The following is an 11,308-nucleotide window of genomic DNA, read 5'->3' on the forward strand; positions in this document are numbered from 1 at the left end:
CTCACTGCCAGGAATGGGTCTGTGCTTCCTGAGCCCCTAAAGGACTTTTTCAGCAAAGGCACCACAACACTTAAAAACCTTTGCCTTTGATCCCTTGTTGGTGTGGAGCACAATGTGTTGTGTGCTATGAATTTCAGGGCACAGTCAGATAAGAGAGAAGGTCATTTACTGCGGCCAAGTGATCCATCCATTTCCGAACCACTTTATCCCAGCACAGAGAAGCCAGAGCCTATCCCAGCAAGCTCTGGGCTCGAGGCAGGATACACCCTGGGTGGGACGCAATTCTATTTCAGCGCACACACAGGCAGACCTAGGTTCATTTCTCAGAAACCTATTAACCTGTCTGGACTCTGGGAGGAAGTCCATGCAAACACAGGGAGAACATAAAAACTCCACACAGACAGAACCCCAGGTCCAGAACTGAACAGGCCCCCAGTGCTGCGAGGGTGCAAATTTGACCACTGCGCCCCTCTGCTGTCCCCCTGCATTCAATCTTGTGAAGAAAATGAGTATCTGTGAATACAGGGACTGATACACAACACAGCAGCTAATTCAGCTAGTTGAAACTGAAAACAGACAAGTCCTTTCATATCCTCTCTGCTACCTGCACACTGGAAATGTCTGATCGTTCGTCGCCAGTTGGGAGGTGACGGTGTCACCATTATTAACGCAACTCTTCCTGGTTGGGGTGCAGACATGGCAGGTCACCCCCGACGGCATGACTGTGGAATGTGGGGGACGCCAGAGCACCGTGTAAAAATCCCCGCTGACACAGGGGGAGCATGCAGACTCCCCACAGAAGGTATCGAACCCAGAGGAAACTCCTCCTGATCCGCTGACACACTGTTCCAGACAGCCCCGAACTGTTTCAGATTGAGACTTTCCTCTTTGATGTTGGAATCATTTATTTATATATCAGAACACAGGAGGAGGCATGGCTGGTGAGGACTGCTTAAGCTCACAAAAACATAATACAAGTCACAGACGAGAGAAGGCCGTTTGGCCCATCTAGCAGAGGGGGTTGTTAGTGGCTAATTCATCCGATGATCTAATCCAGCTGTTTCTTGACCAAGGGTATCAGCTTCAACAGCATGGCTGGGGAGCTTGTTCCACACTCCCACCACCTTTTGTGTAAAAGGTGTGTCTCATGTCCTGACTGGAGGATCTCAGCTGTTTCTTGATAGATGCCAGGGTATTGGCTTCCACAACAATAGCTGGACAGCTTGTTCCACACTCCCACCGCCCTAAGTGTAAAGAGGTGCCTCCCGTCACACCTTTATTATCTACGAAGGAGCAGACAGGCTAGATGGGCCAAATGGCCTCCTCCCGTCTCTAAACTGGCTCGTGGTTTTGGTACAGGTCCCAGCACTGGCATGTCTCTGGGGGCGTACTGGAGGACACGACCGCTTCACAGCAACAGAAGACGTCCTCTGTAGCTGACGCTCCACCCTGGACTCCCCCCTCTAAACTCCAAGAGTAGCGGACAGCGGCTCACCGAGGTACTGTCTGAGCGTGTGAAACTCACGCGCACACAGAGCCTGGCGCTGGCCCAGCCCGGGAAAGAAGGGGAGAGATGCCGGGGCTCCAGCAGTCCGGCCCAGCCCTGGGGAGGAGAGCGAGGGCGAGAGAGAGAGAGAGTGCGCTCGTGTCCTCACCCGCCCACCTGCCCACCCTCTCCCATTCACAGGCCTGCACTGGCGTGAGCGGTGCACTACAGCGCTGCCAAAGCAGCAACAATTAGCCACAAATACTGACATTTCCAACACGGAACACATTATTACCCGAGCCTCCCTGTCTGCTCCTCAGGCAGTGACAGGAGATCACACGCTGGGCTGCAGCTCTACTGAGCTTCCTCTCCCAGTAGGATCGGGAGCTGTGCTGGTTCTGGCAGGAGTGGGAATTCTGGGATTAGGTTTCTCTCTCCGTGTCTTTGACTGTTTCTCTCTCTCTCTGTCCGTCTCTGCAAATGTCTGTTCCATACTGCTCCCCCACCCACCCTCTCTCCCTCACAGTGCAATTCTAAGCGCTGTATCGGTATGTCCGACGAATTACTGTGTTCATTAACGCCGGCGAGGGCTACTGTGTTTATTTGTCGTTATATTTTTAGACGGCCCCCGTCCTCCTGCTCTTCTTCCTCTTTTCTATTCACTGATACACAATGGCCACAGATCAGTTAGTCTGCCCCCCCCAACCCATAGGTACCGGCTCCTGTTGGTCCGACCCCCCTGCCGGGCGGGGCAGAGCGCGAGCGCGACTCCGTTAGCCTCTGTGACTCCTCTTCCCCTTCTCAGTGCTTTACTCTCGCTCTCTGTCTGTCTTTCTCTACTTCTTCTTCTCTCTTCTTCCACCGCCACCCTTCCCCCCTTCAGTTTTACCGGAAGCCGTCTCCTATTTTAGAAACTTTCCGGCTGCGCGCTCTCTCTCTCTCTCCCTCGCCGTGTGTGACGAGTCTGAAGGCCCCTTCACCGGCGAGCGCGATCGCAAATTCTGCCCACAGGAAAAAAAATAAGTGCTGGGACAGAAATAAATCTAGCAAAAGCACAACATAACACAGGGCGAGTAACGAAACTGCAGGGCAGAAATGAAGTGAAAATAACTGATAAACGGTTTGTGTTTTTTTTTTCAATTTAGTGATGGGGATTGAGGTGGAGTTTCTCTCGGTTCAGTTCAATCCAAGGTGCTTTATTGGCATGACCGATGAGCACGATCACTGTTGCCAAAGCAAAACAAATACAATGACCATAAAACAAAAAAAAATCTACAATAAAGAGGGAATTTGGGGGGACGAGCGTGATATCGGGGCTCTATCGGCAGTCCCGGGGGTCTGAGCATGACGAGCCAGCCGTGGGTCAGGAGCCCGAAATGAGTTTCTGTCCCGTACCTGCCCGGAACGGCAGTTTGTCTGGAACAAATTAGCGTGTTTTCTTCTTGTAACAGAGCGCGTCGACCTGATCAGACTCTTCTGTCTGAATACAGTTCCCGTGGAAACGAAAACCCTTTGACCCGACCAGATGCTCGCGAAGTGGCGTCCGTGACCTCTTGAGAGCTTTAAGGGAGGACAGCGACGGCCGGGACGAGGTCTGCAGCTCCTGCGGCCCACGACAGGTAACGAGAAAGCGGCGGTGGGCTGGGGTGGGGTTGGGGCCATTAAGGCGAGGGAGGGCGGGTTGAACGCGGTGCTCGGACATCTTCCCCAGACTTACACTTGAGCTGCACTGCCCAGGGCAGCTTGTACCGCGGGTGCGTGTTTTTAGCGTGTTTGGGTGTCTTAACCCTACCGCACGGCTGCTGTGCGCCAAACCGTTTCTTCTTTCTAATAAAACCCGTTTTTTAAACACACGCCACCACCAACCCCCCCGACACAGGCCTCGCGGTTTCTCCTATCTGACTAATGGATAGTTACCAAACCGTTTAATCATCGTCATTCTGTCAGAAACCAAAAATATATCTGGAACAGCCCCTCGATGATAATACTTGACGAGGACATTGTTATTACTAAAACAGCTGCTGTTACACAGCCCCCTCAGTAATCGCTCTTCAGTTATGACCAATTTATCGTGATGCATTTAGATTTTGAGTTTCTGCTGTATTTTTTAAAATCTAATCCGTGCTTGCAATTAAAGAGAAACAAGGTTATTTCGATACGAGTGACTATAGGCACATTCGCTCTTTTCCAGAGTCTCGTTACCATGGTCTCGTTAGAGGTTTCTCATCGCTGGGGTCTTTTTCACACAACACTCATTCCTTCGTGGCTTCAGGGATCCATTCACTGCGAGCCCTATTGCAACCTTTGGATTCCTATTGATTCAGAAATTAATTGACTAAACGATCACGTGTTTGTATAGCACTTTTCATTCCTAAAAATCTTCAAACACAGGAGGGGACCCACTTCATCTCCACTGAAGTGCAGAACCACCTGGGTGACACTGTTCTGCACCTGCAGCCCCACGACACACAGATCAGGGGAGGAGAGAGAAACTGTACAAGACCAGAGTGGGGTTCAGTCCTCCTGCAGCCCCACGGCACACAGATCAGGGGAGGAGAGAGAAACTGTACAAGACCAGAGTGGGGTTCAGTCCTCCTGCAGCCCCATGACTCACAGATCAGGGGAGGAGAGAGAAACTGTACAAGACCAGAGTGGGGTTCAGTCCTCCTGCAGCCCCAAGACACACAGATCAGGGGAGGAGAGACAAACTGTACAAGACCAGAGTGGCGTTCACCCAGGACAGGGGGGGTGACACCCCAAATCTGATATACAGTCCTGGAATTTTTTTAGAGATTAGGATTTTTTAAATCCATTTAAATTATCAATCAATTCAGTGATTAAGGGCACTCTGGTCTTTGAGAACTCCCTTTCACGGAGACCAACGGTGTCTTGCAGCAGTCAGTGGGCCGGGCTCAAACCCGATTCCCTCTGGACTGCTGCAGGGTTGCCCTCCAGCTCTGCGCTGTGATAGCTGTCCAGTAGGCTCCTCTGTCCAGTGTCCAGCAAGGGAGGCGTCCACACGTCCTCAGGCGCTCTCTGATTGGCTGGTTAGCGCATCGATCACACTGATTGGCGCGTCGGCATGTTGCTGGGAGACGAGGAAGGGGAGGGGCTAAATCAGTCCACCCCCTCCCTCACCTCCCCACCCTTGTGTGCTGACATGGTGTCCCTGCTGCCCAGAAATAGATATCCCTGAAATTACCCACCCTGAGTGGCACTCATGGGCTTCTTGTAAAATCTCCAGCCTCAATTTTCTTTAAAACGCTTCACGGTAGGGCTTTCTGCTCCAGTAATTTGCACATCACAGAACATTAGCCGAAACAGTGGATGCTTCATTATTTCAAAACAAGTGTGATGTATATTGATTACACTCTTAGCATGCCACTTATTCCACTTCGGAATATTAGCTTTTTTTTATCTCGTTGTTGCCAGAGAGAGAAAAGCTGGAAGGGCGCGGATGAGTAAAAGCTTTTTTTTTGGTGCCCTAAAACCAGAAAAAAACTGTTTTTACTTATTCAATTCCACAGCGTTCATAAGCCCCTTCTGAAGGTCACAGAATCCAAGTACCTGAGGATAAGGCAGAATCCAGACGGGGAACGATCAGAGGGCGAGGTTTGCTAATTAAAGAGCCTCCGAACAAGCCAGACTTCCAATCTGGACGAAGAATAATGGCAGTTGAAGGAACTAAACCCTTTTAGTCTTGAACAGAGACGATTATGAGGGAAGTTGAGGCAAGCCTTCAGACCCCTCGAAGACTCCGACACAGTCAACTTCTTCAGAATCAACAGAGAAACACAAACCAGAGGACACCAGTGGAAACTACAGGGAAAGGCATCTCACACTGAGAACAGGAGGCACTTCTTTGCACAAAGGGTGGTGGGAGTGGGGAACAAGCTGCCCGGCCCTGTTGGTGATGGACCGGTGGGCAAGCACGTGCTGAAACGGGGGCTCAGGCCCCTGCAGGTTCAGCTCAGGAGAGCAGCGTGTCGTGTCGCGAGTCACCCCGACTTTACCTGCACCGCGTTTCCTCCCTGAGCTCAGCGCGCGGGGTCACAGAGAGTGCGTGAGAGAGATGGCAGTGATGTCACTGCCTTTGCCCTCCCCCCTCAGACTGGAGACTTGCAGACTCAGCGCAGAAGGCAGATGGCACAGATACAGTGTTTCATGTATAAGACTGCATATACAGTATACAGGGAAGCGATAGCCAGGACTTCTGACATCATTATTATAGCTGATTATTATACCTCATAGGTGATTCTTATACCTCAGCTTGACCACCAGATACAGTCTGCACAGTGACTGAGCTGTCATAGAGGAAGGGCAGATGTAAGATGAGCATTAAACAAAAACTTAAAGAGCTATTGAAAAGCCCACTTGATGTGATTTCACTTTCTCTTCTGTATGCATACCAGGAGGCTACCACCTCACAGTGTGCCTCTGGGGTGTGTGAGGTACCCCAATCTCATCCTCTCTGTGTGCCTCTGGGGTGTGTGAGGTACCCCAATCTCATCTTCTCTGTGTGCCTCTGGGGTGTGTGAGGTACCCCAATCTCATCCTCTCTGTGTGCCTCTGGGGTGTGTGAGGTACCCCAATCTCATCCTCTCTGTGTGCCTCTGGGGTGTGTGAGGTACCCCAATCTCATCCACTCTTTGTGCCTCTGGGGTGTGTGAGGTACCCCAATTTCACTCCTCTGTGTTGCTCTGGGGTGTGTGCAGTACCCCGCTTTCATCCTCCCGGTGTGCCCCTGGGGTACCCCCACCTCTCAGCGTCTTTCTGAGCAGGAGGCACTGATCCCTCACTTCTGAAAACTGGACAGCAGGACCCGAACACGGATCATTCAACAAGAAGCCGGTTCAGTTCTGTCATGCTTCAAAAGCACACGTGTGTGTGTGTGTGTGCCCCGTATAAATAAACCAATTAATATTTTTAGCTTGCAGGGAGTTAAAAATAACCTCTTCTTTGTTTTAGGGTCTATTTCCAGCCTGCATCATCCTGTTATTGCTGTCGTGTGCTGATATATTTAGCCGTGCGGTTTCTGAAGAGCGTGGAAACTGTGACAAAAGTTGTTTTGCAGAGAATGCTTCCTGTGTCACTGGCTGCTGAGAAACCGCGGGCCGCACGCGGGCCCTGCGGCAGTGACGCTGCAGAGCGGAAAACCTGCCCGACGCTACGAGGAAGTTTGTGCTTTTCGGAAAAAAAAGCGAGTGTTTACGGCCACGCTGAAAGGATACGCTTCCCCTCTTGTGGACTTTCCCTTCTCAAACACAACAAACCCTAGGTGAGCGCTTGTTTGTGTAAATGGATATATATATATAAATCTAAATAAATACGTGCCATTGTTTTTCGGAGAGCACGTCGGTGCGGCGTGCAGAGGAAGCGGTTTTCGTGTCCGCGCGGCTCCAGTGAAAACTGCTTGACACGCGTGTGCGCCCACGAAGCTTCAAAACTTTCAAACCACCACTTCAGATCGGGCGTGCCGTGTGGTGTCGGCGCCAGGCGCCCTCTTTCTTCCCTGCGCTCGCTGTATCTAAATTGTTCTTGCAGGATTGGGTTTCCTGGCGAAATTGTTCTTTCCGCGATTTAGAAATAAATACATAACAGTTGAAGAACAAAATAACGCTGGGCTGGCCTGGCCTGTACGCCTCGGTTAAACGGGGTAAGTGCAGACAGCGCCGACTTCCGTAAGAGCTGACTTCCGTAATCCGAATCCTACGGCCGCTTTTCCGTAAATCGGGTTTGGCTCTTGAGGCGGGTGCTGGCGGCAGCTGGCAGGAGCAGGGTTTGTCATGTGAGGCGTGCGCTGGATTCGGCAGTAAACTGCAAGCGAGGTCATTCCAGGGGTTTTGTGGACTCAGCAGAAATGAAAACCCAAGGAATAAATAACGGAAGCCATTTAAGGAAGTACTGGCCCTGAGTACTCCTCACTTGTGTATATATCTGAACAAATGGGAGTGCAAATCGGATTTTTTTCATTCGTGAGTGGTGGTTCTCCGTTGTGTCAAACTCGCGTGTGTCAGAAGGGGACCCCGCTCCTGTGTGCTTGAGTGGGGCTCCGTGCCTGACCCGAACTGGTGGGTGAGCTGGTTTTGATACGGCAGCCCAAGAAGGACATAAAAGTAATCTCGCAAAAAAAAAGAGAGAGAGAGATTGGGAAAATCCAGCAGAATACCGAACAGAGCTGTGCGATCTGTGTGGGTCGGCTGGAGCTCTCTCGCTCTGTTCACGGTCGCGGTGTTTCGGAAGGCTTCGGGATTTGCGCCCAAGAGCCGCGCGGCCAACACGCTCTGGGATCGCGGAGGAGGGCGCTGGAGGGAGGAAGAGGCCGACGGGCCACGCCGCGAGTCTGTGTGTTACTGACGGTGCTGAAGTGCGGAAACACTCTCTGTTTTTCCGTGAACGGGCTCCGGCAGGGAGCAGACAGGGTCCCCATCTCCTCGTCTTTCAACAGACCGGGACCCGACCTGAGATCGAGCCCCAGATCGAAAGATGGAGATGCAGAAACAGCAGAGCCTGGAGACCACCCTCCCCCCCCCCGAGACCGGCCGACCCCGCTGATAAACCAGAGGCGTTCCCGAAAAATCCCATTCCGAGTCACAGAAGCCGGGGAAAGTGCCCCCATTCCAGAATTCTTCCTGCTTCCCGTGCAGTTTCCAGATCCACTACGAAAGGCACTCTGTCGGTCTGAGCAAGCGAGGGAGGGAGACTGGGCTCCCTGCTGCCCTGTGTTCCTGTGGGTTGTTTCCAGACCAAAGTGAAAGGCTTGTGAAACCAACGACAAGCGATTAGTGCCACTTTGGAGTCTGCGTTTCATTTTAAAAGACCGGGTTTAAAAAGTATAATCCTACACCTCAAGGTCTGTTAGGCCATTCTCCTGACAGCTGCCTGGCGTTAAATATTTACACTTGGCTGTGCAATCACACACACACACACACACACACACACACACACACACACAGACACACACACACACACACACACACACACATACATATATATAAAATCAGCCATGCGTGTGTGGAGTCATCACACACAGAGTGGTGGGGGTGTGGAACAAGCTGCCCAGCCATGTTGTTGAAACTGATACTCTGGCTTCTTTCAAGACGCAGCTGGAGGAGACCCTGTGATCAATCAGCTACTAACTACGAACAGACCGCCTGGCTGTTGGTCGAATCGGTCCTCTTGTCTGTAACCTTCCTGACGTTCTTAAACATTCCCGACAGTGAGCAAACTCGAAAAAGGCAGAATCGTCGTTTGTGTGGCACCATTGCACACGTGTGTGCATAGCTGATTATATACATGTGTGTCATTATATATACGTGTGTAGTCACAGGCAACAGGGCAACATGGTAAATATTTAACACCAGGCAGCTGTCAGGAGAATGGCCTAACAGACCTTGAGGTGTAGAATTATCCTTTTTAAACCCAGTCTTTTAAAATGAAACACAGACTCTGAACTGGCACTAATCACTTGTTGTTGTTTTCACACATAAAGAAATGTAGCTATTCATACTACCGTCTATTAATATCTCGCTTGGCCTTTGTCATTCACACAAAGTGAGTCAGTTCCTGTTTGATTCAAGTCGAAGCGTGTCAGTCATGAAACAGTTACCCAAGATTCCCCTCTCGCCAGCCCCGTGGGAGTTACAGAGCACCGTCAGCGCCCCGGCCGGCAGAGGGGGCCTGACATTTAGACAGGGCGCGGCGAGGAGAGAAATTTCCGAACCTCTCCGCCCGCGGGGCTGGGAGTACGGGGCCGCTGGTACGGACCGGGTTATGGTACGGGCTGCCAGCATCGCACTATTTACTCTCGCTGCCCACGCGCTCGCTATTAAGGCTCAGCCCCGGCCCGATGTCTCTGTTCTGTTTGTGGCGGTGACGAGAATTTTCCCCATCCCACACGCGCCAGCGAGAAACCAGGGCCCTTTACAGTGAGCAAGACGCCCGCCTGGAAGGTCGCATCGGTCAAAGGTCACTGTGCAGCTCAGCCTTGTCAGCTTTCCGTTGCGGCCCTGAAGTAACCCTGCTCTTCTGACACGGCTTGATACGCAAACGGAGTCCCACGTAGCTCTGTCTGATCGTGCGGCGAAGCTCGGGCCGGGTTTCTGCATGGAGCTCCTGTTCCTGATTAAACATTAAAAATCACTGCGAGCACAAACTCTCCTGTCTCCATGTGCTTTGGATATGGATTAAGATTTTTTGATATTCTGGTGGTTTTTATATGTTGATTATTTCCACATCTGAAAAAAGGATTGTGAATAATCCTTCCTTGCACAACAACATGACAGGTGTCAAAGATAAGAGAAGCCATTCTGACCAATCAACCTGCTTGGTTGTCAGTAGACAAATGATCCTAATTAGGCTCGCACGTGTTTCTTGGAAGAATCTAGGGTATTGGCTTCTATCACATGGCTGGGCAGCTTGTTCCACGCTCCCACCACCCTTTGTGTAAAGACGCACCTCCTGTTCTCAGTGTTAGATGGTCTTCCCTGTAGTCTCCACTGGTGTCCTTTGGATTGTGTTTCACTGTTGATACTGAAAAGGCCTCAGAGTCTCAGTGTGTTTCTGCTTTGAATGTGTTCTTACAGCCTGTGCACGTCTTTGTTTAGTTGCTTATTCTGTCTTTTCTGTTATCCTCCAGAATCAGATACTGTGTGTGCTGTGGACCGACACTCTGGATGAGAGCTTAGCTGTCTGCCTCCTATCCGGTTTAATTTACCCTCTACTGCCTCCTCCATGACCAGTACAGCCCTGCGTGAACCCCAGGCCAGTACAGCCCTGCGTGAACCCCAGACCAGTACAGCCCTGCGTGAACCCCAGGCCAGTACAGCCCTGCGTGAACCCCAGACCAGGACAGCCCTGCGTGAACCCCAGGCCAGTAAGGTCCTGTGTGAACCCCAGACCAGTACAGCCCTGCATGAACCCCAGGCAGTACGGCCCTGCATGACCCCCAGACCAGTACAGCCCTGCGTGAACCCCAGACCAGTACAGCCCTGTGTGAACTCCAGGCCAGTAAGGTCCTGCGTGAACCCCAGACCAGAACAGCCTTGTGTCGATCCCAGTCTGCTACTGCCCCATATTGTGGGGCCACAGGGGTGACCCCAGTCGTATATAGCCCATGCTGGGGAGCCACAGGAATGACCCCAGTCCAGCGCAGCCCCGTGCAGGAGAACTGGAGAGAGGATACAGAAGCTCTTTGAGAAGCAGAATGGGATTGCAGTATTACTGGGTTTCTGAGGAAGTAAAATAAAACAAAAAGTGCATGTTGTGTAGTGACTGTGTAATGTGCTTACTGTGTAATGTGATATCACTGGCAAGCTTCTGTCCCCAGTTCCCTGAGCCGGAATGCTCACTCTTTCCCCAAACCCACATGGAGTATTCTAGCATCTCCCATTGTCACTCAGCTTTGGAACAAGGAGCAAGGCAAGCAAGGAGATGGGATACAGAAATCACCAAGTGATTTCATGGAACAACCTTGAAGGAAGCCTTTCTCAGCAAGGAGTGAAGGAGCGAGTGGATGAATGCGTGCACCAGTGAGTGAATGAATGAGCGAGTGGATGAATCCATGCACCAGTGAGTGAATGAATGAGCGAGTGGATGAATGCATGCACCAGTGAGTGAATGAATGAGCGAGTGGATGAATGCATGCACCAGCGAGTGAATGAATGAGCGAGTGGATGAATGCATGCACCAGTGAGTGAATGGATGAGCGAGTGGATGAATGCATGCACCAGTGAGTGAATGGATGAGCGAGTGGATGAATGCATGTACCAGTGAGTGAATGGATGAGCGAGTGGATGAATGCATGCACCAGTGAGTGAATGG

General features: G+C 51.3%; 2 long non-coding RNA genes across 3 annotated transcripts; both read left to right on the forward strand.

The window, feature by feature from the left end:
* The first annotated feature begins 2,293 nt into the window (after nt 1-2,293).
* Nucleotides 2,294-5,854, forward strand: LOC148650409 (uncharacterized). Of its 2 annotated transcripts, none has more exons than XR_015926118.1 (3): nt 2,294-2,606; nt 2,938-3,105; nt 5,014-5,854. It is a non-coding gene; the product is annotated as an uncharacterized LOC148650409 (long non-coding RNA). The 2 variants fall into 2 exon arrangements; XR_015926119.1 differs by having other exon boundaries at nt 2,297-2,606; nt 2,977-3,105.
* A 548-nt stretch (nt 5,855-6,402) lies between these two features.
* On the forward strand, nt 6,403-10,755 carry LOC148650410 (uncharacterized). The gene is made up of 2 exons (XR_015926117.1): nt 6,403-6,764; nt 10,125-10,755. It is a non-coding gene; the product is annotated as an uncharacterized LOC148650410 (long non-coding RNA).
* The last annotated feature ends 553 nt before the right edge of the window (nt 10,756-11,308 follow it).

Source organism: Lepisosteus platostomus, chromosome 13, assembly GCF_059453375.1.
Source record: "Lepisosteus platostomus isolate fLepPlt1 chromosome 13, fLepPlt1.hap1, whole genome shotgun sequence".
In the NCBI taxonomy this organism is placed as follows: domain Eukaryota; kingdom Metazoa; phylum Chordata; class Actinopteri; order Semionotiformes; family Lepisosteidae; genus Lepisosteus; species Lepisosteus platostomus.